This window comes from Schistocerca gregaria, chromosome 8 (assembly GCF_023897955.1).
Source record: "Schistocerca gregaria isolate iqSchGreg1 chromosome 8, iqSchGreg1.2, whole genome shotgun sequence".
Lineage (NCBI taxonomy): Eukaryota > Metazoa > Arthropoda > Insecta > Orthoptera > Acrididae > Schistocerca > Schistocerca gregaria.
The window spans coordinates 150,080,641-150,107,932 of record NC_064927.1 but is presented as its reverse complement, the minus strand read 5'-3'; the positions used below and the strand labels follow the sequence as shown (position 1 = coordinate 150,107,932).

Sequence of the window (27,292 nt, the reverse complement as noted above, 5' to 3'; positions counted from 1 at the left end):
ACTGATGAGTTAAAAAAAAATCGAAACTAAGATGGAAGTGTTACGTCCGGTTTTCGGATTACTTCGACAGGAACGGAAGCACGGCTGGTATGACTGTTCCCAAAAGGCCGACATTTTAAAAGAAAAAGTCACATTCACGCAGAAGTCATCGTTGTGACCCATAACTATGGAACAGTCGACAGACAGTAAGTGCGTAACATTCTGAGCACAGTGCGTTCACGCAGGAAATGCGTACGGCTGCAGCCGGCTGCCGGAAGCGATACGGAGAGGAGGGCTGCTCGGCGGCACGCGGGGGCCTACTTTCGCCTAGCCTAGCCTAGCCTAGAACTAGACCTCCAGAGCCATGACCCTGCCTGCCAAGCGGAACACGTGCTCAGCCTGTGATTCCACGGCTGACCAAGGCTTAAAATACGTTCCAATAATTCCCACCTATAATGGAAACTAAAAATTAAAATATTCCCTGTGGTTCACTGCGTCTCTCGCTCTTTCTGTTACTTTCTGACTTCTCTTCACTAAACATAGCGTCTTACCACTCATTAACTGTTGACATTCGTAGAGATTCAACCAATATATTGCTCCCTGCTACGTGAATCCATGGAGGTTAAATTAGAGAGATTCGAGGTAGCACGGAAGATTGTAGTAAAAAATAAAAAAAAAAAAAATATTGCTCTCGCGCATTATTTGCGGCTGTGAGACGAAAGGAGGGAAGTCGCCTTCCACTACATATCATAAGGTGACTTGCGGAGTATAAACGTAGATGTAGATGACTCTACGCTAACTTTAAGACGACTGTTGGCTACGCGGCACCTGGGAGTAGCCTAAACCGATAGAGATCTAAATGTGATGATCGCTCTTTAATGTTCTCCAGCTATTAAAAGTTCTAACCAGAAGACAACTCAGCGTGCAACGTGCATGAAGAGCCAATAAGCAAGATTACTCCAAGCACATATTAATTCCGCGTGTCGCTTCTACTTTGGTAGACACAGTGTTATCTGATAGTTATCGCCGGCAACGACCAGAAAAGAATCGATATTGGTCAATGCTATTCTACTTTTATCGACTGAACTACTCCGATCAACCATCTCACTAATAGATTTATTAGAGTGCTCGCCCAGTACTACTCCTACCTCTACGTGCATCTCTTACCCCTTTCTCCTTAAATTTCTTGTCCTAATTAGATAAGAGCATCGTACGAAAATCCGACGCTTATCTCATAATAGCGATTTCAGGAGTGGCTCGATACGTGGAACAACGGAATCTCACTATATGGGTAACCTAGGCTAGTTTTCAGAAGGTCAACGGAACTGGTTGAATGTAACTTCAGTGTCTTTCGCCATCTGCCGCTTTAGCTGTGATGCAAATGTGACGGAATGGAGAAAAGGGGTCATTGACTTCGTGCGTAGCAAAGGTGATCGAGCGAAGTATATGGCAGACTTCTCAAGCGTACACGTACCTAAGGCGCTCCGTGTTTACGCGGTATGTACCTGAATTTGATGTCAGGATTACGGCTGAAATCCTCACAGCACACAACGCACAGTTCGGCTCCAAGGTGCGTACTTTTTGCAGGTGGAAAACCGTAGGTAGATGCATAACGTCGCTTAAAAGTTTGTACCACTGCAAAGGATCAAAACAAAATTTCAAATAGAGAAGTGCTTGACCATAAGATGCGCTCTAGTGGCTGAATATGAACGCACCTGTAAAAACCTAAAGCTGTCCTGAACATGAAGGCCGATCTGAATACTACAGTGTTCTACTAAGTGTTGTCTTCTTGGTGTTATGCCCTCGCCTTCCACCGACCTCTGAACTGACCTAGCACAGAAGTTTATACGGAAACGTCCTACATTTAAATTTGGCTTCCGAACCACGGAGTAATTTGGAGTTGCTCAAAATGATTCAGAGAAAATTACCACAAAAGATGAAAACAATGCCAGAAAATCTCCAACAATTGAGTGGGATATGAACCCAAAATTTTTGAGTAGGTAATCCGATAGAAGCTGACTACCCCACCAAGACACAGCTTATCAAGGAAACTCAGTTCATCATAATCTTATGAATCCCACAGAAACAATGTTTGATATTTGAAATTCATTTTGTGAAACATTTTTCATGGTACTTTGAACGTGTTAACTGATCCTCACGAAAATAACGCTACTCCAAAGCAAGCGGTGGACGTTGGACACCCTGGAAATGATTAACAGCGAACGCCTATGTTAATGAGTGTATGCAGCCACATAAACACGAATGTCAATTTGCTTGCCAGCTTCGAAGGGGAAGGTAGAGAACAACTGGAATAATCGAGTGAAAAATAACTGCAGAATAGACAATAAGTAGAACGCCAGTACGTCAGTTACATACGAAAGGTATCAAGAAAAACCTCACAGTCCCTCTTTTTCGAAATGAATTTCAAACGCGGAGACGAAAGCCTCACTTCCGAAGGCGAATTTGCTGTCGTGGAATACAGCGCCTCTGTCTTCATTGTGCTCACTTCCTTCCAGATGTGAGACAAATCGCGGATGTGGTAACAGGTCATTTCCTCCAGAACCCTTGGACGAGGTTGCCCAGCGATCTCAATCTCTCCATCGAATAGCTGCTGCGTATGTGACAGATAAACGCCCGTGTTCAGTCAGACTAGTTCTCTGCCCGTACGGCGCAGACGTGCCGCTGGACACCGGAAGGAAAAAAGACACGGCTGTAGAATCCAGAAGGACCGGCGAGCACTGCACGCAGTAGTGAAAGAAGCCGCCACTGGAGAACGGAGGCGCGACTTCCAGAAAGCACGGCGTGGCGTGGTGCGGAGCTGGCCCCAGCCGCAAGTGCGCTGCCATTGGCTGCGTCCTAAGCGCCGCGAGCGTCGACGGCCAATGGCGCGCGGCCGCGCCACGCCCACCGGCCGCGGCGGCGGGGGAGTCCCTGGCCCAGTAACTGACTAACCCATTGAACTTGGTAGGCAGGCGCGCGCCGAAGTGGCAAAGCGAGGCCTGCTGGCGAGGCCGACGCGGGCGCCGCGGCGCGGCCGCGACCGCAACCACGCGCTCTGTTGTCGCCGTGGCGGGAAGCGCGGATTACGTCCTGCGTCGCCTGACGCAGGCGCCTGCGCGCGTAACTGCCCCGGAAGTGGCCACAGCGCTGCTAGGACAACGATTTCCTGTTCCTCTATTGAAGTCTCCTGGGTGAAAAATGAACAGACAGTCCAGGGGCATCCTTTCCAGAAACTCAATTTTAAAAATATACTCGTACTATAGTGAAACTGGGCATTGTCACGCGATCCATTTCAAATACCGTCTTACTCACAAATGACTTGATTGTATATATACAATTTCCAGTCACATTATTGTGAACAGCTGACAAAAACCTGAGTAACCAACATTTGCAGCGCGAATCGTTGCGAGACGTGTACGAAGGGAGTCAGGTGAGGTTTTGAAAGGTACCGGCAAGGTGTGGAGCCAAGAGGACTCCAGTGCAGTGATCAGGTTTTTCGGCTGAGGATCCATGGTGCATACAATCCGATCGAGGTGATCCCAAAGATTCTTGATTCCTTCCCAACCCGGGAAGTACGGTAATAGCATCCTGGCGATCTTCGTACCGCGCACATATCCTACGTGCTGCATGACACGTTGCGATGCCAGCCGAAGAACAACAAACAGCATATAGGGGTGGAAATGGTCCCAAAGATCACCTGGGGAATTCCCTGGACCATAACGCACCCCTCTCAGCCCTTGACCCTTCCCCACGATTGTTGCAGGGTGTTTACTGTCAGACGTTTCACGCCGTAGACTCTAGCGGCCGGCATCCGTCCTATGGAGCATTACAAGTGATTCGTCCCGAAAGGTCACCTCAGTGGTCGTCAAGTCACCGTATACGCCTGCTCCGGAGGCCCGTACACAGCATCACTCAATAAACGGTTGTTGAGGAGACGCCGTTGGTAGGCCCTTCGTTCGCCTGGACTGTCAGTTGCTCGACACTTTCACGGTCATTCGCCCTTACACACCTCTCCAGCCGTCCTGTATACCCCCCGGTGGACCACAGTAGCCTCGGCGCCAGTTTTGGAAATGCATGTTGACGTCGAGCAATGGCTGTGTCGCATTAGTGTGACCGGATCGTGTAATAGAGTTAAACGGTTTCGAATGTAATGGTCATCATCGAAAATATGTCTTCATAAGAAGTTAACGTGCCAGAGCGTTATCTAGCGGTCGTCCTGGTCGCTTAAAACCAAGTCAGCGAGTGACCTCAATAAGCGGTAGTTTACGACTTGACATATTATTCAACAAGATGACTGATCAGAGTCGAAATCTTTGCACTGTCCACTTATTCAAATAAGAGATGTAGTAGAGAGAATATAGAATGCAGACTGGCTAGAAAAAAGTGTTTCTTAGTACCCAAATTTAGGTGTTAGGAAATCATCTCTGAAGACATTTGGACTGTAGACATATATAGTAGTGAACCATGGGAGATAAGCCTGCTACGGTCGCAGGTTCGAATCCTGCCTCAGGCATGGATGTGTGTGATGTCCTTGGGTTAGTTAGGTTTAAATAGTTTTAAAGTCTAGGGGACTGATGACCTCAGATGTTAGGTTCCGTAGTGCTTAGAGCCATTTGAACCAGGGGGGAGGGGTGTGTTGTAGGGATTTGTACATGACAGAATACTGTGGACAGCTGCATCAAATCAGTTTTTGGATATAAGACCACAGCAACAGTGTTCCATAGGCCATACGTATGTAAGTAAAATCATCGCTTTAAATTTTGTTGACCTGTGGTCCACAGTTGCTTGTAATATTGTATTCACAATCATCAGTCCACTGAAGATGTCTTCCATAAAAGAAGATGTCTCGAAAAGACTTCGCCTTCTTCTAAACACAATCTTTTTCGTTGAAATCAAAATCCTCTCCTTTTTAGTTTCTGACCGGGAAGATCCTAAAAAAGATCGAAACAGAGTAGTCTAAACGTTGTGTGGAAAGAAACTGAAGAGGTACATGACGAGGCCTTATATTTTACCTTCAGTGACAACGACCACGGCAGTACACCTGTAGACATTGTTTTCCCATTTTCTTATTCTTTACCAGTACATGTTTCGATACATACGTGGCGTACTGTGGGAGTACCGTTTTTATTTCTAAACCAACATTAATTCAGTTTTGCATAGAGTGCTCTGTTATCTAGCTGTTATCCAGTTTGATGTAACCATTTCAGTACCGTTGGGATATATGCCGTCCCCCAATGGGTTATCAGAAAACAAGTGGGATGTTGCTGGACGGTGTTGCTATGTATCTATGTCCTACTGGTAAAGGGAAACCTGCTGATGGTTTGTGTTACTCTTATAATTACAGCTTTCATTTGTGGGTTGTGCTGCCTTCAAGTTTCGTTATTGATCCAGCGCTCCGCGCCCCTCAGTATTGTCGCATCGAAGTAGTTTGCGCCTGCAGATAGGCAACTCAACCAATAGATTTGAAAAGTGGGCTGTTGTCGCGTTTTCCCAGACAATTCGTGTCAGCGACTTGATATTTGCCGCGTCACAAATAATGTCCGTACTTAGCACCAGTAATGTGAGTTCAAAACTCAGAGAGACGCACTACCCACTGATGTGTGTCTGTTTTCTGAATGTCTCGTACTTTTTGCTGTGTTGTCTTCTGAAAACCCGAAGGTACGTACGAATGATGCTGTATGTGTCACTCCTCCCCCCATTGGAAAACGAAGCAGCGGGAAATATTTTCCTTATTATGTTATTTCTACGAGCAATTCCTTTCACTCCAAAAAAATTGATAGCGAAAGGGTTGAAAAAAAAAGACACACTTACATTTTTATGACAATCGTCTTGTCTCCATACCTGTACACCTCCATCCGCTCGATACGATTTGAAACGAGATTCGTCCAAGCAGGCAACATGATTCCAGTCATCGATAGTCCAATGTCGATGCTGACGTCGAAAGAGGTGGCGCAGTGGTTAGCACACTGGACTCGCATTCGGGAGGACGACGGTTCAATCCCGCGTCCGGCCATCCTGATTGAGGTTTTCCTTGATTTCCCTGAATCGCTTCAGGCAAATGAGGAATGGTTTCTTTGAAAGGACACGGCCGACTTCCTTCCCCGTCCTTCCTTAATCCGATGAGACCTCGCAGTTTGGTCTCCTCCCCTCGAATCAACCCAACACGTTGTTGACGGGCTCAGGCGAGACGTGAAGCTTTGTTTCGTGCAGTCATCAAGGGTACACGAGTGGGCCTTGGGCTCCAAATGCCCATATCGATGATGTTTCGTTGAATGGTTCGCACGCTGACACTTGTTGATGGACCAGCATTGAAATCTCTAGCAATTTGCGGAAGGTTTGCACTTGTAACGTCGAACAGTTCTACTCAGTTGTCGTTCGTCCCATCTCGCAAGGAATTTTTCCCGGCCGCAGTGATGTAAGAGATCTCTTGTTTTACCATATTCCTGATATTCACTGTACACTCCTGAAATGGTCGTACGGGAAAATCCCCACTCCATCGATACCCCAGAGATGCTGTTTCCCATCCCTCGTGCGCCGACTATAACAAACTCACTTAAATCTTGATAACCTCCCTTGTAGCAGCAGTAACCGATCTAACAACTGTACCAGACACTTGTCTTATCTAAGTGTTTCCGAACGCAGCACTGTGTTCTGCCAGTTTACATCTCTCTGTATTTGAACACACATGCCTATACCAGTTTCTTTGGCGCTTCAGTGTATACTGCACACTGATTTCTCCTCCTTCCTCTCTCTCTCTCTCTCTCTCTCTCTCTCTCTCTCTCTCTCTCTCTCTGTCCACCTCTTCTTTGCACAGTCTCTCTGTCCGTCTCATCCTCGCACTTCTCTCTCTGTTCGTCCTATCCTCGCTCTTTTCTCTCTACATTTCCTCCTGCCCACTCTCTCCATCACTCCACCTTCTACTCCCCTCCCTGCGTCCATCCAACCACTCTCTCTGTTCATCCCATTCTCCTCCTCACACTTTTCCACCTGCGCACTAGCCCTCCAGACCTTCCATCTGCCTGCTGCATCTCCCCTTCTTCGCCCTCTGTCCATATCCTGCTCCCCCTCTCTCTGTCGCTGATCAGAGCGAGAAAGGCAGCTACCACGTTAGGGGATGACGTAAATAAGCTGGAACGGCTACAAAAGTAGCTTGCTACAGTCTTCTCTTCCACAGACACAGCCAATACCACAGTAGACACTTTCTGGCAGTGGAATACTCTATCTCATTTATACAGCCGGAAGGCTCTAGGAAAGGAGCCATGTCTCGCCATTACAGTAGACGGGAGCTGGCAGTTTCCAGTGGCCGCAGCCCATTAACTCCTCGAGCTCCACGCAATATCGGAACTGGAAAATTGCATCTGACGCCTCCTTTCCTTTCCTCCCGCGATTATTCGTGGCCTATAGCCAATATGGACGCATAAAATAAAAAAAAATAAGACAGGCGAGCGAAGTGACTGTCGGGAGCGGTCTTCCGCTCCCACTGGCTGCGGTTGGCGGAGCGCCAAGCTGTTTACGGCCTGTGTTAATCACTAGAGGCTCTGGTCCCAGAGCGACCGCCGCAGAGAGAGGCGACGTTTATAGCTTTCATCCTCTCCCTCTTCAGTGCCGCTTCAGCTACCCCCTCCACATAAACACACACACACAAAAGCGCGAGCATGCCTATAGTCTGCTCATTCCTGAAGACAGCTCTCTTCCATAGCCACTTGGCAACAATAAGTGCGAGAAAAAGGCTGCTCTATACACCGGTTTCGAAATTCCACTGGTGTGCCATTTCACACGGAAAGAAGACTAGCGTTGGTCGAAGGCAATTGACTCGTATTCTGAAAGGGTTCAAACCACCGTCCTCCCATCCTGATTTTCTTGCGTTCCCTATGTTGCCAGGGGAAAGGCCAGATTGCTCCCGCAAAAGCTATTTGTATCTGTTTTTCTTCTCTCGTATCAGTATCTTCATCTCCAAGTACCTACATCCAAATCATCATCTTTCTCAGCGTTTCTCCTACAACTAAGTGGGGTCTGCACTTTTTAGGGTTCGATATCTGATTTAGTAAAAACAGAACACTTGTAGTATCACGTCTGTCTTTCTATCCGACGGTTGAGAACCCTTTTTCTCAGGAACGTATAGCAGTATCAAGTTGAAATTTACGTCAAGTACTAACGTCTATGGTTTCTCAGTGGCGTAAAAAATTAAGCTTTTAAGTCAATATGTTTTGTAAGAGTTCATATACAACGGGAAGGAGAGGTGAGGTACAGAGTGGTGGAGCAACTGTCGGCGTAGGGAAGCTGGATTGGATCAGAAATTGTTATTGAACAAATTAACACAACAAACAGAAGATTTATGTAACTTTTATTCATTCATATGAATACAGAGTCAATAGAAATAATACAGAAAGAAGTAGAATCACAAGGCAGAGACTCCAAGCACGAGTGGGGTGAGTCAATGCGACCGCCCATGCTCTATTGTGGCGACAGAGGGTGCTCGTAGTCCATAGTCGCTTCAGGTGTGGCTCAGCGGGTGTACACCATTGGTTCCACTTTATCCCGCGCGACCGCAATCGACGTCAAAGGGAAACTTGCAGTTCCAGTACAGACGTGACGATGCTCGTGGTGTGGCATCGATACATGATACGACACAATGTAATAAAAAAAACCGCCACTTATCTTAAATTTGTTTTGTATTCCAAACTCGGTCATCAAATCCTACAGGGTACTTCCGGTTGACATAGAAGCATGAAATTTGGCAAGATGCAAGGTTTGACAGTATAAGAAAAGGAAAAAAATCCGAAAATTGTTAATATGTAATTATATTACACGAACAGAATATTTTTGTCATTTTTTATTCGATTTCTGTCAGTGTGGTAAGACTCTTCTTTCTCAGGAACGTGTATCTGTATCAAGTTGAAAGTTAGAAAACCCAGTACTGTGGTATATAGACATTTAAGCTTTTGAATCAGTGTAATATATTCAAATGTGTGTGAAATCTTATGGGACTTAACTGCTAAGGTCATCAGTCCCTAAGCTTACACACTACTTAACCTAAATTATCCTAAGGACAAACACACACACCCATGCCCGAGGGAGGACTCGAACCTCCGCCGGGACCTGCCGCACAGTCCATGACTGCAGCGCCTAAGACCGCTCGGCTAATCCCGCGCGGCTCAGTGTAATATGTCACATATTTTGACTCTCGCAATCTCAGACATCAAAATCTATAGATTACTTCCCGTTGAACTAGGATCATGAAATTTGGCAAGAAGTAAGGTTTCCCGTTACAAGTTAGGACAAAAATCTGAAAATTAATAATTCCTAATTATATCACACGAAAAGTAATTTTTTTGGCTTTGATTACCCGTCTGTCTGCCGTCTGATAACACCCTTTTTTTTCTCAGGTATTAAAATAGCAAATGCGAAACTACACGAAATATTTAAACTTATAGTTAAAGCATTCTCTAAATTCTTAGTATTCCTGTCACCGATAGTGTCCAGTACCAGATTATCGATTCACCAAGTACCTCTTCCCCTATCTTTAAAACATCAGAAAAGTTATCGAATGCCGACAGGTCCCAGGTTCAGTACACAGTTTTAATCTGACGCAAAGTTTCAAATCAGTACACACCCTGCTGGAAAGTGAAAATTCATTCTGGAACTGATAGGTGTGTTTACTGACAGACTGCAAACATATTATGTCAACTTTATAGCAGATGAATAATATTTTTCTTCTCTCTCCTGCAGTTTTCAGTGCATCGCAGAAACGAAAGCTTTTACTCGGAGCTGAACGATAGATATTCACTCGAAGCACTTCCCGGCGAGAAAGCGCCAAGTACTCCACCGCGCAAGTCTTCTTTAGAGAGAGATAGAGAGAGAGAAGTTCATTTCTATGCGGCGGTTACCGGGTTCCGGAAAAAATATTCCGTCTCCCTGGCGTCTAATGAAACACCACAAAAGGAAAAAGCGGTCGTTCACATCTCGCGCTGCGCCCGGCGGCCAACTTTGTGCATTAACCCACATAATTCTAAATAGCTTTGCGGAAATATTACGCTCTTAGCAACTAATGAAGACAAGTCACAGCTCCTTGGCGCTATGAACTTGGCTGATTTCGCGAGATTTTGCATATTGGCCTAATCTTGTACCACAGAGACAAAGACAGAGACAGAGACAGAGAGAGAGAGAGAGAGAGAGAGAGAGAGAGAGAGGGAGGCGCGTCAGAGAAAGGCGGAGGAGGGAGGGGTGCGGTAGATAGACCAACCGACAGTTAACAAATATCTAGTGATAAAAATCATGGTTACAGATTTCTCAACGCTTAGTGGCGTGCTACGTTACGTATCTTTCTTTTCTGCGTGATAATTCAACGTTTTGTGACTACTACTCGTATTACTGTGACATAAGGAACAGATGGAAACACAGTTCTAAGCAAAGAAGGGAAGGCAGAAAGGTGGAAGGAGTATATAGAGGGCCTATACAAGGGCGATGTACTTGAGGGCAATATTATGGAAATGGAAGAGGATGTAGATGAAGACGAAATGGGAGATAAGATACTGCGTGAAGAGTTTGACAGAGCACTTAAAGACCTGAGTCGAAACAAGGCGCCCGGAGTAGAGAACATTCCATTAGAAATACTGATGGCCTTGGGAGAGCCAGTCATGACAAAACTCTACCAGCTGGTAAGCAAGATGTATGAGACATGCGAAATACCCTCAGACTTCAAGAAGAATATAATGATTCCAATCCCAAAGAAAGCAGGTGCTGACAGATGTGGAAATTACCGAACTATCAGTTTAATAAGTCACAGCTGCAAAATACTAACGCGAATTCTTTACAGACGAATGGAAAAACTGGTAGATGCGGACCTCGGGGAGGATCAGTTTGGATTCCGTCGAAATGTTGGAACACGTGAGGCAATACTGACCTTACGACTTATCTTAGAAGAAAGATTAAGAAAAGGCAAACCTACATTTCTAGCATTTGTAGACTTAGAGAAAGCTTTTGACAATATTGACTGGAATACTCTTTCAAATTCTGGAAGTGGCAGGGGTAAAACACAGGGAGCGAAAGGCTATTTACAATTTGTACAGAAACCAGATGGCAGTTATTAGAGTCGAGGGGGATGAAAGGGAAGCAGTGGTTGGGAAAGGAGTGAGACAGGGTTGTAGCCTCTCCCCGATGTAGGTATTAAAATTCATGGAGAAGAAGTAAAAACTTTGAGGTTCGCAGATGACATTGTAATTCTGTCAGAGACCGCAAAGGACTTGGAAGAGCAGTTGAACGGAATGGATAGTGTCTTGAAAGGAGAATATAAGATGAACATCAACAAAAGCAAAACGAGGATAATGGAATGTAGTCAAATTAAATCGGGTGATGCTGAGGGAATTAGATTAGGAAATGAGACACTTAAAGTAGTAAAGGAGTTTTGCTATTTAGGAGGTAAAATAACTGATGATGGTCGAAGTAGGCAGGATATAAAATGTAGACTGGCAATGGCAAGGAAAGCGTTTCTGAAGAAGAGAAATTTGTTAACATCGAATATAAATTTATGTATCAGGAAGTCGTTTCTGAAAGTATTTGTTTGGAGTGTAGCCATGTATGGAAGTGAAACATGGACGATAACTAGTTTGGACAAGAAGCTTTCGAAATTTGGTGCTACAGGAGAATGCTGAAGATAAGGTGGATAGATCACGTAACTAACGAGGAGGTATTGAATAGGATTGGGTAGAAGAGAAGTTTGTGGCACAACTTGACTAGAATAAGGGATCGGTTAGTAGGACATGTTTGGGGCATCAAGGGATCACAAATTTAGCAGTGAAGGGCAGCGTGGAGGGTAAAACTCGTAGAGGGAGACCAAGAGATGAAAACACTAAGCAGATACAGAAGTATGTAGGTTGCAGTAGGTACTGGGAGATGAATAAGCTTGCACAGGATAGAGTAGCATGGAGAGCTGCTTCAAACCAGTCTCAGGACTGAAGACAACAACAACAACAACAACAACAACAACAACGAACTAACGTCAAATGTGTCTAAAAGGATGTATCTCAAAAATATTTCAAAAGAGAGAGGATGGTAACATTGCATCCAAATGGCAACAAATCTTTCTTCTAATGTGACGATCGACTTCCATAGTTGTGGCTACTTCTTTATGTATCACATGCATTGAGTGAAAATGTCAAAGTTCGTGTTATTCCACAAGTTTATGTATAGCTTTCATCAGGTTCTACTGACGTTTGCAGTACGAAAAGACAATTCAGTTAACCAAATCAACTATATTTGTAAATTTTTGGATTAATTCCTACAAATTAGGAACTGACAGCGATTTGCACGGCATTGTAACGTCCCTCCTAGAAGGGTCGGTATTTAGTTGAAGTCGTCTAATTAATTTTTGTTTGTCTTGTTCCAGGGTTGGCGATTTACGTCTCTGCCAGCTTTCGTGCACGGTAAGTTTTCTGTCAACAATTTCATTCGCGATGCCAGGAAAACTCTCTCTCTTCGCCTCTAATACGAAAAACATCCAATGGCAAAAAATGGAATTACCGGACGGGTGGAAGTAATGCTTAACTGAAAATCTCGAGACGCTATGTCGCTTAATAAACCTTGAGTCCTAAGGTAGTCCACACTATTGCTTCCGTGCAATCGGGTTTCAGGGAGGTCTCCTTTCCTAGTGTCAAAACCAGCAGGTGTCTGAAAGACGTGTAATTCGCGGGTCTGAGCACGCTCTTCTAACTAAATGACAAAAGGAACAGCAGTTTAACTCCTAGTCAAGAAAGCAGTGCCACAACACACGCAAACTTAGTAAAATTTAAGTTATAGACTCCTCAAAGTGGCAGTCTTTTTTTTCTGCCTCTGTGGAAAGTTAGCAACTAATTCCATGCACACTGAATTAGTAAGAAATCGTTTACGACAAGGTATCTTCTGATTATTGAGCACGAACACACATTTTGCATCTTCAGATGTTGCGGCGATGTTTAATAGAAGAATCTGTGATCGCAACGTTCGAAGATGGTGCTCACAGAGAAATATTTTCGTAAATATTTGTTATCTTATTGGTTGATAACATCACTCAGCAGATTAATTTTCACTATAAAGTTTATTTCATCAGTGCTAAACACAATTGCTTAGTCAATATACCAGTTTCAGCCCATATATATCTCTTGAGAAAGTTGTGTTGCAAGTAAATAATATTACAAAGCTTACGTTTATTTAAGCTTCTGGCCCATTGCACTACATTTGTATGGCTGGATGTAGATTCGAACCGGTTCCGCCAGGGTGGGAACCCCGCGGCTTAGCCTCTTGCCTGCCTTGCTCTATCGCAACGATTACAGTAATAATTCCGGCATATAAAGTTTCATTCTAGATAACTCGATAACGTTACCGTAAGGTTTAACATGATAGCTGATAGTAAGAAACTTCCTGAAAGTTTGTCGTATGTATGTCACTTTATTGTTTTTGTGTGGCTATACGAACGATATGAGTACTCTTCGGTACACTAAGGGCAAGCTTTGATCTGGCGCAGTTCACATCTGCCTTGATGTTGAACCACGGAGTGAATAACATTGCATTACCACAGTGCCCTGAGTAACATCCCATTTCCCCCTTGTCCCCGTTATTGCGGTGAGATCCTCTATTAATAGCAAACAAGAGGTACTCAAATTACATGTTTGGATAGTGCGTGTGTGCTGCATAATATCGAGTAGCAGGAGCCGCACTGGATTGCAGACGCATAGCTTATTTATGGGCTGCTCAGTCGAAACCAGTATAACCACTAAACAATAATTTGAGCGTTGACTGAAATAAACTTGAGAGAGAAACATTTGTTCGAGAAATCAGTTTCCTGTTGCAAGAAAAGAATAAGGCAGCTTGCTGGTTGGTTTTCCGCCTTAGAGTGCTCGTCAAGGCAGCGTAATACACGGTTTAGAAATGTATCCTAATATGTTCAGTTAGGAGGCATTTTTTGAGAGTCTGTGTGAGCTCCGAGTGTATGTATGTGTCGCGGCACTTTTGCCGACATTAGAGAAGTCAATGAATCTCGTTTTGCTGGCATGTTTCGCCGCGCCACGGTAGTAAGTTTTCGTAGCAGTGACGTTGCCCGAGGACAGTGCTGTTTGTCTGAAGAGGGCGGTATGACCGCTCCGTGTACTGCGGCTGTTCGCTCTGGGATAGTTTCCCGTGGCACAGCAGAATATCGCGCTAGCACGCGACGCTGCAAGGAAGATTGAAACTGGCGTCGTGGGCGGTTGACAGTACTCTTACTTAGGGGCTGTTTACAGGGCTCTATTCCTGTTACCGGAAGCTCTTTCATCGGGCAGGATATACACCAGTGTTTGAGAGACGCTAGAGTCTCTTAGCACTGGTAAAACTTTAGTATCTTTCTCTCTCCAAACACCCCCCCCCCCCCCCCCCACACACACACACCTTTCCTTTCCTTTCCTTACTACTTATCTTCTGTTCAGCTCCGGCGGAGGTTCGAGTCCTCCCTCGGGCATGGGCGTGTCTGTTTGTAATTAGGATAATTTTGGTTAAGTATTGTGTAAGCTTAGGGACTGATGACCTTAGCAGTTAAGTCCCATAAGATTTCACACACATTTGAACATTTTTGAACCATTGCGCCACCTCGCTCGGTGAGGACAGTGTACTGAACAACGTTACGTAAGTATTTAATAAGATTCGAGACTAAAAATTATAGCTATTAGGCGTATGTTTTTAGGTTGGGTATTATCTCCAAGTACATGTGGCAACGCTTATTTTCCCCTGTGCCGTAGATCACGCGTTGAAGTGTAGACACAAGGACGCAAAACGGTTGGTCTATATAGAAAAGCGGAGTCTACTTAGCGAAACAGGAATGGCCGAGAAGAAATCCAGTAATAAATTATGTGACGTGTTTGCGGGAGAACTGTTTCGCAGAAAAGAAAAACAGCTAACACACTGAAGTGGGTACATATTAAGGTACCAATGATCACAAAATTTTACAATATCTGCACTGATACGCCTCACATGTATATTTTAGCAACATAGCCTGGCTTCTCGTGGGTATCAGTAAATATCTATGGCCAAACGACTTCTCTAGCAGTGCAGTAATGATCTATATACACAAACCTTGCTTGTTAACCAGTGTATTAGTGAAAACCGCATCAAAATCCCTACAGTAGTTCGTAAAAATGTCGTGTGATTAGGGCCTCCCGTCGGGTAGACCGTTCGCCTGGTGCAAGTCTTTCGATTTGACGCCACTTCGGCGGCTTGCGCGTCGATGGGGATGAAATGATGATGATTAGGACAACACAACATCCAGTCCCTGAGAGGAGAAAATCTCCGACCCAGCCGGGAATCGAACCCAAGCCCTTAAGATTGACATTCTGTCGCGCTGACCACTCAGCTACTGGGGGCGGACATAGTAGTTCGTGAGAGTAGCCTTAAAACATAGAGAAAAGAGACTTTAATATCAGGTACCACTTGAAAGTGAGCCATGCTCTAAACTAAAATTAACATTGCAGCTGTGGTGGAATGCGCACACAAAAAGTAAATACCCTTTCACACACTTAAATATCCCGTCTACAACAAGATTTTCGAGACTAAAGCAGATGTCGAGGAAGTATTGGGATAGCAGTCGACCGTGGCGTTATCAAACGATCCACCCCCCGGTCCACTATTACGGATGTGGCGTGGAAGTGAAACTTAACATTAGGTTTGGCGGGTGTTTATCCGAAACCCCCTAGAGCCTCGAAAACAGCGACGTCTGACTCGATGCGTCAGCTGCATTGGGAGACAGGCGCCAGCGCGGAGGACCAGACAGTACGCCACAGCACAGCAGGTTGGGTTCAGTGGCGCGGTCGCTACAGCCCGCCAAAATCGACCCGCTGGCGGCCGACCGGAAGGGGTGAGGAGTCGCAGGTAGTGGTGGGGGTAGGAGGGCGTGCGGAGGGGGGCGGCCCACGTGGCCACGAAGACCTACCCCAACACTCCGAGTATCAGGCCCTCTCTCAACATGAAGGACCGTGCGCTATTGACGGTCTCAAGTAAACATATAGCGATTACACTTACGAACAACTTAATTGGAAACCTTCACATAGAAAATGTCGTGAGGGACGTGAAGTGAGGACTGAATTTTGCTGGCAAAACATTTGTAAGGTGCAACAAATGTACCAAAGGGATTGCCTACCACACGCTTCACCGTCCTCTTCTGGAGTACTGGTTTGCAGAATCGAATCCTCGTCTGACAGAACAGACAGAGGAGATCAAAAAAGTTTGAAGGAGGGCTACTCGTTTTGTATTATCGTGAAATAAGGAAGAGAATGTAACGGTAGTTACCAGAGATTTCAGGTGAATATCATTGAAACAAAAGCGTTTTTTGGTTGCGGCGATATCTTTTCACGAAATTTCAACCATCAGCTTTCTCCTCCGAATGTCAAAATATTTTGATGACACCCAGCTACACAGGGATAAATGGCCATCGTGATAGAATAAGAGAAATCAGTGCTCGCGCGGGAAGACTCAGGTGTTGTTTTTTTCCCAAGTGCTATTTGAGAGTGCAACAGTCAAGAAATCGTCTGCCAAACACTAAACTGTGAACTGCAGAGTAATCATGTACACCGTCCGTCCATAATGTTTCGAGACTGTTAAGATGGCGGTTTTAATGCTTCGGGTGCTCTATACAGCGTCCTCCACTTGAGTTGAACGCAAAGAACATGTGAAACTATAAGAAAACTCCTTCTTTGTGACGTTGTTTAACTAGCGTTTCCCATGCGTACTTTCTTCAGACTTGGAAAGGCATTATAAACCCATTCTTCAGTACGTAGTTCTGTGATAGTTTCGTATTGAAGACACTAAGTCTTGTCATCCGTGATGATTTTCTTTTTTCAGAAGAGAATTGTCCGCATATATCATTTCCATCAAGCCGCGGCATGCGTTCACATATCATCGTCGTTTTTCTTTTTCCGGGTGTCACAGTGTGTGGAGGAAAAACTTAGCACGCGCTTTTCTCTTCTTCAAAACATTGTGGAGAATGTCTTGAACATTTAGAGACGTTATTTCTCTCTCTCTCTCTCTCTCTCTCTCTCTCTCTCTCTCTCTCTCTCTCTCTCTCTCTCTCTCTCTCTCTGTACGACCGACGAGTCACTGCTTTATACTGCTTTCTCGCACTGTTGTTCATAGCTGTTAGTTCAAACAGCCACCGTAGTTACTGCACTTATCGCTTGTACGCCAAGAACAAAATCAGCCTAGGAACGTTCTGGACGGACTGGGTAAATGCAGATACAGATAGCGTCGAGATAAGTTTTATGTCTTTCCATACCACTGAGCATAACAATTGCCAAACGAGTGTCCTGTGGGACTGCAGCCAAGCCCTTATCTTGAACTTTCTATGAAAGTGTGGGGGCGCTAAAGTAAACTGTCTAATAAGACCCGAATCCCAAGTAAAAATAATTGTAATGGGAGCTACAAGGTTTCATAAGCAGCAATGATGCAACCTGACTGCCGTCGTTTCTGGGTATTTAACTGGACTGGTCCCCCCCCCCCCCCCCTATTTCACGGGCCTCTTACTATCCTGGTGGCAAAAACGAGTGCTACCCGCATTGCAAGACAAGCTTACTACGTCTATGCCAGCTGTAGACCTTATATTGGTCTCGATACCTGGGGGGTTTACACAAAACTGACACAAGTGTTCAGATGGTAGCATTCGATTCTCTAGGTAGGAGGTGTTGGTGGTTCTGGCAACGAGAATGTAGCTTTAGAATGACAAATATAAACTGGTATGGTGTGGCAGAATTGTTTCCGAAGCAGAATTTGTGATAATTCTCCTTGTTGTAAAACTGAGCGTGCAGTGAATTCAGAACATCGCTGTGCATTGTGTAGTGAAATGGATTTGTTTTATAGGGATATACAGCTTCACACTACACAAAAACTGGGGTCATTCCACTGAATAGGCAACAGACAGTTACCTTCCTGACGCTTGTCAGTTTCGAGTTGGTGGATCATCTCTGATGACATCGACATTGTATTAAACTCCAATACTTGCTTCCTTCTAGAGGCTTTTCACGAACGTAATGTTCCAAATAAATCATATAAAACAGTTTTACTTATTTCAGCTTCCAGTCATTGCACTAAATTTGTATGACCAAACGGAGATTCGAACTCATACCCCCAGAGTGCGAATCCTGTGGCTACCTAGCTGGATCGCCGCATTTATTGAAATGATTGCGGCAGTAGCGCTTCATTATCGAGGACTGAATCGCGTCATTGCGGCAACTTAAAAAAAAAGTTGATAATAAGAAACTTCCTGACAGTAAGCTGTATACAGCTAGTGTTTTCATTTTTGTATACAAGTAAGAATGATCAGCGTTATGTAGAATCCCATAGTAAACAATACAGGACATGCCACAGCGCCCTTAGGTACACCAACTGCCACGGAAAACTTTAGCGCCGTTCGTGTGCCATCGGTATGGTGATACCCTCAGTTCATAACGAGCAGTAGGTAATGAAATTAAGCGAATGGCGCGTGTGCGCTGAGTAATATCGACTCGGCAGTGTGGCGGTCACGAACAGCGAACGCAGCGCTTTCCCTCTCGGGTGACAGCCCTTTCAGAGCATTCACTTGTCACCCTGCAGTAGTGGAGGGAGGGGAGGTAGCCCCCGCCTCCACACGCAGAGGGTACGCACTATCGATCTCTGGTGCCACGGTGGCTCTGAAGGGTGCTACAGCCGCTACGCACATGCGTAGTGCGTCATAGCGCGGGCGTGCCTCACGATGCCGCGCCGTGTTTCCCGCCGTGTGTATTTGCTTGTGCCTGCTGCGTCTGCGAGCTGTCGTGGGTTAGGACATGCCAAAGTTGCATCGAGAGCGAAAATATAGCGACATTAGAAAGTAACTGCTACTTGGTACACAGGGGACGAGTTCGCGGGCAACGAAGGTGTACAACAAGGATTTTGCTTTGCCAGAAAATGTTTGTAAAACGAGAGATAAATGCCTCACTCAAAGATTGGCATCCAATTCTCAATATAAAAAATGTTACGGTAGAAAATGGGCAACAAAAAACCCACAGTTTGATTACACCATCGCCAGTATTCCATCAAATCTCTACCTCAGCAGAGAAACAAAGCGAAACAAAGGCATAAATATCAACCGGGAAGACGTCACCTTACTGTATATTGCGAGGACCCTGAGCTAGAGTGATCTACACTAAACTCTCGTTCCCCTGCCCCTCCCCCCTCCGCAAGCCTTACACGCACCACCCTCTTCTCCTCACTTTCGACCAATCAGACCTCAAACTGTTCTTCTGTGTGGATTAACGGTACAGAGCATACTTACAGACGTGTTACGTGAGACGCCACTTATTTCGTTGGTGTAATGCTCAACAAACCCCGCGGGTAACCGCAATAGGAAATATATTACTTATCTCGCTTAGGATTGTTGTGAAATTTCCGAGAACTTACGTTCCACGATGACTTAATTAAAATAACTAAATCTTATGAAGGGCTAATGACCATGCCGGTATAATGAGACGAGAGGAACTTTCCAGCAGTGGCTGTTTCCAGGCTCCATCTCGAATGGAATTGGTGGATGTTAAACAGTACTTCACGTACACACCACAAGATGGTACCCGGAATATTTCACGGTATAGCATACTGGTTCAAAACAGGGGAGAAAACGAGACGCGTCGATCCTCAGCAGTTTCATTCTGTTCCAGATTGATATTAGAATGTGGGGAATATTTCATGTAACATATCGCTATGATATGGTTAGAACGGACAAAGGGACGATGCGATAGCAAGAACAGGGAGCAAATTAAGCGGTGAAATGGATTACAGACATTTCCTCGCGTGAACAGATTTGAAAGTCGAGTTAACAGAAACACGACTACGATAACGTGAGTGACAAGAAACAACTGATATTTTCAGTTCACATGACGATTCCAGTGCACACGCCTACAATCAACAGAATCAACTGAACGTAATTTATAATCATATTTGTGATACGTAGCTGCCTTAAAAGTTCATACCCTAATACTACTGCCTCAAAAAAGGTCGTTAGGACCGTTTCAGTACGAAAATATTTACTAACTTGGTAAGACGTAATTAAGCTGTTTGTCAACTTGAGTGTGTGTGTGTGGGGGGGGGGGGGAGGGTGCAGGGGGGGGGGGGGGGGGAACCCTGTTTACCTCACTGGAGGTGAATGACCAGCGGCAAAAGAAGCTAATGGAAGCAGCGGTCACGAAAGACTGTTAGCGCTACGTGGAAAAGTACTAATGTGGGGAAAAAATGCGGACAGAGTGCGAGAGAGAGAGGGGGGAAAAGCTATGGCACACTCCTGCTGCGCTAGCCGGTAAATGTCGTCCTATGGCATTCGCGGACAGACGCTACGAATTACTCATTAGCAAATGGCGTGGCTCGTGTGGAGTTTTACCCAGTGCCCAATGAGCTGCAAAGGAAGGAAAGAAGGTGTGAGTGTGGTAACAGTACACCACCCCCTCCCTTGCCCCCCCTCCTTCCCTCCCTCTCTCTCTCTCTCTCTCTCTCTCTCTCTCTCTCTCTCTCTCTCTCTCTCTCTCCCCCCCCCCCTCACTCTCGCTTTCATATCGATCATCATCATAACCATTTACAGCTGCGACGGATAACTCGGAAATATGACAGCAAACCTGAGAAGGGCTTGTGACTTAAATTTTCACTTTCACCAGGAATCCTAGCTGCAACAACGTTCACTCATCAATACTTCCCTTCGTTCAACATGTACCTACACTGATCTATATAGTTAGAAATGGCGATATGGGTGCAACCGTCTCGTCGGGACAGTATTAAAAAAAAGTCTTTTGTGTGTATTGTCGCAAATGAATTATTTCAGGTAGATACTCGACTAATGAGGGTTAAACACTACACGATCGCCTACGAAATCACTCATTTGAAGCGCCTGTGTAGACATTTTCAAACACCTCGTAGTTTGCTACGTTTTCTTCCAAGAGTATGAAAGTTTCAACAAGATTTCGATATGTATTTGCAGATCCATACCTTAGATTAGTCTCTTAATTCTTTTCTCCCATTGCAACTGACTACTTAAAATTTCCAAATATTTATTACGTGGAACAAAAGCCAGTAACCAGAAAATAAACAAGTACTGTCTTGGTAACAGTGGTAACAGTCAACGAACTGGCTGAAACGGATTGGTGTGTAATCAGATGCAAGTTACGGACAGAACCAAAGGTGTCAGAGGAATTCTCGGCAATCCAAATATACACAGATAACTGCAGTCTTAGTGGAATGAGAAAAAGGAACTGTAGAGACGATTTCTTTTGTACGACGAGTTCTGATGAGTAGCAAACATTAGATTAACAGTACGTTAATAAAACACATTAGCACTAAAGAGGGAATTTCACCACTCAGAAAGCTTATTTACGTTTTAACATTTTAATAAGAGGCTTACCTGGTGCAGAAGTAGCACTAATTATTACAAGACCCTTCCATTTCCACAATGATTGCTTTTTTCACACGACCAGCTGATGCTGACGAAGTGCTATTTTCAAGTGCTTACACACATCTCCATGATTTTAAAATGTTACCCTATCTCCGTTTACACAATATATGTGTGTCATTTACATTTATAACTGTTGACACAGTATACCCCAACAAGAACAGCGTTCCATACTCGGCAACTATTTGAATAACACTACTGGCGTACATAAAGCTCGTGGAATATTGGAAATGGAATATTTGACACTGTCACTGAAGAGGATGTGACTAAGCAGTGGTAAACGCCACATCTCCAGAATTTGCAGATAGTGTGCAAATAAATTACTATGATCGTAATGTATCCAAAGAGAAAAATGGAATTGTCTTTTAATAAATTTTTGGCCGAGGAATCTGATATAAAATCTTATTGCAGAAAAAACTACTGTAGCACAGTTTCTTTGGTACAAGAATAATTGTGCTAACATAAGGGAATAAGTTTGAATTACACAAAGGAAGCAAAAGAATCTCAAACAGATGAACGAAATAAAGGAGCCAGAGGAAAAATTTTAACACAAGGGAAACATAGTTTAAAATAAGAAATATAACAGTTGACGAAAATGTGTACACGTAGCACGACTTACTGTCGGAGACTTTGGAATAAGTAAGGTAAAGATAACGAGATAGGCACCGTGCAGGAAAGAGCAGAGAACAGCCTTAAATTAGCCGAAAGAAGGCGAATTACAAAGAAAGAAAAATATTCGAACAGAAATATTTGTTAGAAAGAGAACGAAATGAGAGTCACAAAGTGAGTGACAGTCAGTAAACAACTTCGTCCGCGAAGTAGTCCAATGCCACGCCGCCTTGTGAGTGCGTGCTGTCTCCTCTCCTCTCTCTCTCTCTCTCTCTCTCTCTCTCTCTCTCTCTCTGTTTCTCCTCCCTCCCACACTCCCCCTTTATTCCTGTCCCTGTAGCAGTGCTACAGCCAGCCTTTAGATTCGTCCGCAGCCGCACGCCACGCGCCGGCTGGGTTGTGTGTGGGGTGCGGGGGCAGAAGGGGAGGCTCGACGCCAGCGGGGGGCGGCGGGGGCGGCGTCTGCCTGCCGAGGTCATTGACCGTCTGATAGGCGTCGTCTGCAGCAGCCGCCAGTCCCGGCCCTACACTCTGTTTCGCTGCAACCCGCACACCACAGAACTGACCTGCCCCTACGCTGCAGGCAGCCCCGCGTTACGAGACATCCTTCGCTCAAGTTTTACGAGGCTTTTCCCTCTGACGTCAGCGTTGACTTTATCCATAGTAAAAGTCTGTTATGCAGGACGTGGCGTTCGACGAATATAAAGTTTGTCATGCTAAACTGTGACTCAGCTAAAATAAATCAATGTAGGAAAACTTCGAGAATCAAAACAGTCGTTGAGACTGAGAACAAAATAATGAGTTTACGTATATACGTGTTTGGTAAGCTGTATCATTGTCTGCCCAAAATATAAATAAAAGTATAACGCAACCAGTTACTAAATTCTAATTTACATACCACGCGTTTCAGAGGCTTTGCTCCATCATCATTCCTAATTCTGTGGTTAAGTTTATAAACAATGAACGTGTGAACCTCAAATTGAGTACCCTCGAGGGAAGCACACGACGAAGTCGCACAGGACTAAAAATATTTCAGCAAAGTTGACTTCCTAGGAGCAATGCATCTGAGCTACAGACCAGAACTGCCAAAGACCCAAATAACCTTGTAATTAAAAAAACTTAAGATTTATTTTTGTTTGTATTTATAATTCCAAATGATGAGCTTTTGTACTGTTTAATTTCTCTATTCTACTGATCTCTTTCTAATGGATTGTGGTTTAAAAACACATTGTAAACATAAAAACATGACGATTTATTTATCGACTGTCTAGCTTTAAAAAATGTTCGTTGCCGTCTCATGTGCACTTTGAAGCTTTTTCTGAAGTATCTCGACAAGAATCCTCTGCCTAAGAAACCTGTTTGAAAATCGCTGAAAATTTACCCAGCTGCACTCTGTGTTAACGTGTGCACACATTGAGATTTGAGACTACATACAGCTCCGAATATCCACGTATAAAAGTATCAGCAGCATCCAATGATCTCTGCCTCTTCTTTGGACATGGTCTTAAAAATCATTAATACTGAAAAATATTCTTTTGTCCATTCATCAATATGTTAAACGTATTTGATATGTTATTTTTTCCTTATTCGGAAGGATATACAGAGATCTTTTTAAGTAAGAATTTAAAGTCTATCGTAAAACGAAACTTCCAGTTGTGTTGTTGAATGTGTTAACTGTCTGCACTTTTCTTTGTTTAACATTTTAACTGAAAAGAAGATATAAAAATATATTACACATAGCTTATGTAGTAAACTGCAGTGAAATGTTTCGCAAAAAGTTACCGAGTGAACGATTCCTATCGCTAAGAAACTGGCTTCTAATCCTTACACGGACATTTAAATTTAAGTTTTGCATGGTTTCCCTAAACCAGTTATGGCCAGTGTACTCATTTCCGTAGAGATAACGTAATATGCACAAGAAATGTTTTTAAGGGATTCTGTGTCATACTCTCGGTGAAATTCCCAGTTAATTCTTTCTGATATAATATTCACTATGTCACCAATCATATGGCATAGCCTCAAAGTATTTAGAATTCCTGTCTATGCTTGTACGTCCAGCCGGATTTCTGTGACGGATGCCACCATTTCGCTCAGTTTTCACCTGCATTATTAACTGCGGATTCTGCGTATCAGTCGCAGAGAAATAAAACCGAATCACACTTGTGCACCACTCTGTACGGATGTATATATTTGTAGAGTAAATAATCACCACAACGTACTGCGTTGAAATCAAGAAGCAGCCACTTTTGCATAGCAACAGTTCACCCAAGACATGGAAATCGGCCTCCTATTTCCTGCAGTGTTCTGCCCTTCCGAGAGATCTCGGAGCAATTCTACAGCTCTCACGACATTGGATTTTCAGCTGCTGCCTCTGCGGGCGTTTTCTACCTACAAAGAGATGATAGTGCTTCTCTTTCCTTCTCGCGAGCATCTGGTTTCTCTTTCGCCTGCATATGTCCTGCCCTAACGTACTCTTGCCATCTACTCACGTATCAGATGTGATCTTTCACTCTCTTCCCCAGCGGAATCTACTAGTAGATTTGCATTTAGATCGACGCAAGAACTTATGTGTGTGTGGTGCGAACCTGTGTTTTCGAAATACGGTGAACGACGCATTTTTCAGTTGTGATGTTTACGAAACAGACTGTCAGGGATCCTAAACATTGTGGTCTAGTTAAGTTGCAGTAATTGAAGCTGTGCAACAATAATGTACGTACACATTGATCTGTAATTATGAAGAGAACTTTCAAATGTTGGGTTAAGATAATCACCAAGAAAGTTTGTTTACTTTATTGCCGTCTCTGCAAACTAGGAGTGCGTTTGAAGTACTTATTTAAGAAATTGGGACGAGTACATTGCTTCTCTTTTCGGCTGTGGCCATATAACACAGTGCAGTCATACTCCATTCTTTCCGTTACTTTCCTCTCCCATAGAGCAGCAAACTTAAAATTTTACAGAAATTCTCTAAACTCGCGTTTGCTTTTTAATATGGATTCTGGTATTTTTTTAAAATATGTATCATTTATTTTTCCGTCTCAGTTCCCCGTTTTATATAATACAAGTTTCGGTCACCGTTGATGATGATTCGGATCTGTAATTGCGTAAGCAATCTATCGTGTCTGTACCGGAACGACACATCACGTCGTGTATTCTCTGTCGGAAGTGCACATTAGAATACAAATTCTACATAGGTCTGAAGATAATTCAACAAAATTAGAATTAGTCCCACTCAAAAACACGCAACTGAAACTGAAAAATAAATTATATATAATTTTAAAAATATCAACATACTATCTGATTTCTCGCATGAGAAATAGTAGACTATAGTTATTTTGTTATTGTTTTGCATTTCATGTTTTTCTATTCCCCATTTCTTTAAAAAACTGCTATTGAGGAGCAATGAATAGCTTACTCTGTATGTCCTACAACAGGGTATCTCTGGCAACGCATAATGAGCGTTATGCAAGGAAAGAATGTTTTGTCATTAGCAGAAAAAGTAATTCCAGAGACGTGAGCAGTAACTTTTTTTGATAGTTACCGCTGCATTGGAAGAATTAGTAGAGACGAAAAATTGTAGGTGCAGACGAAAATAAGAACAAGGGTAACAGACTATGGAAAGTGTGGATCGCACCAGGTATATAGAGACGTATAGCTAATAGGAAAATCGGAATAACTGAAGAGTGCTACCAAATTACAGCTGAGACTGGGGGATGTAAAAATGAGGTATAGATGTCGACATTCAGATTAATGTCATATTTAGAATCGTAACAATCATTTTCTAATAGTCTATGAAATTTAGTCAGTTACAGTCGCATGGCTAACTGTTGGTTTCGGCTTCTCACAGCCCGAACAGAGGTTCTGTTCATGGTTCTATTATTGTATGGTGCTGTTTATGATGTCACTAGCCAGCAAAGGTTGTTGTGGCACGGTAAACATGAGAGGAAATTTGGATTCAAAAATGGTTAAAATGGCTCTGAGCACTATGGCACTTAACATCTGAGGTCATGAGTCCCCTAGAACTTAGAACTACTTAAACCTAACTAACCTAAGCACATGACACTCATCCATGCCAGAGGCAGGATTCGAGCCTGCGACCGTAGCAGTCGCGCGGTTCCGGACTGAAGTGCCTAGAGCCGCTCGGCCACCGCGGCCGGCGAAATTTGGATCATAAATCCGCTCTTGAATAGTGAGCTTCACAAAAAGTTTTACTGTCGACCCTGCAAAAGGATTAATTTGCTGCCTGCGATATTGTCCACAAATCTGGGTGCGATCACCCGTTAAAATGGTCCCATCTGGCCTATGGTACATGGAAACGCTTGAAGTGTGGAGGTTTATGGCAGAGCGAAATGAGTGCTGTGGCATATCGTGGAAAAAAAAAACGCACGGAAATGAGGGCTACTGGCAGACAATGCTGACAGGTGCGACAGTTGATGCAAGGCTACTAGCATTACTGGTAATGGGAAAGTTGACGTTATTTTTGGACAACGAAACTATCTCCTGGGCAGGCTGCAGCGGCCGCGCTCTTTCAACGTTTCAACTTAATTGCAAAATGGGTCGCTCATTAGAAGTTGATTTTTTTTCCCAACTTCCTTGTGTCACCCCGATGTTGGGATGCACAAGTGTAGTTCGAATATTCAGTCAGTTTTGCTGGTGTACAGGTGTTCACAGACGCTGCATTGTCTGCGTTTTTGGGTGGTCATTTTTCTCTGCGATGGAGTGTTTTCCTATTATGTTTCCATGTGTACATAATGAAGGTGTTATTGGGATACCTCGACTTTCTGCGAAGTGTCGCAGCAACCGTCTTCGCTTCCACTCGCCGAGAACTTCTCAGAGCCCATGCGTCTCCCCAAAGTAGGAAATGTTTATGTAGTACGTGTATTTGTAGGTCTTATTCTATTTGCAGTCGGAGTTCCAGTTCACCATCTTCAGGCCCTTCTACGTTACCAGGTCAATACAGAGTAATCGCCTTAGTACATATGACAGGGGGAACAAAGAATCTATGTTCGCTATGCTGCAACTTCTTTCCTGCTGTGTTGTGAACGGCGGCATTACGCCAGCCAGCCAGACAGCAATTCTTTTGTATGCCTTATGAGATGTATAACGATGATTACCTAGTATTCACTTGACCGCTTGGTATTATAGTAGGGCGTGAGGCTGCTGGAAACTGACTGCAAGTAAAATGAGACCTGTAAATACAATAATACAAAGATAAAGGCTTTCAAAGGAAAGAATCCAGTAAGATCGAAAATAATAAGCAATGAGAAAGTT

At 44.0% G+C, this 27,292-nt stretch overlaps 1 protein-coding gene across 2 annotated transcripts in view; it reads left to right on the top strand.

Annotated features, from left to right (window-relative positions):
• Positions 1-27,292, top strand: part of LOC126284679 (PR domain zinc finger protein 1) — a 262,573-nt gene that overhangs the window by 87,155 nt on the left and 148,126 nt on the right. For both annotated transcript variants that reach the window (XM_049983800.1, XM_049983799.1), the window contains exon 2: positions 12,365-12,401. The gene's annotated coding sequence lies outside the window, so the exon portion shown is untranslated. The remainder of the gene's footprint in view (positions 1-12,364; positions 12,402-27,292) is intronic.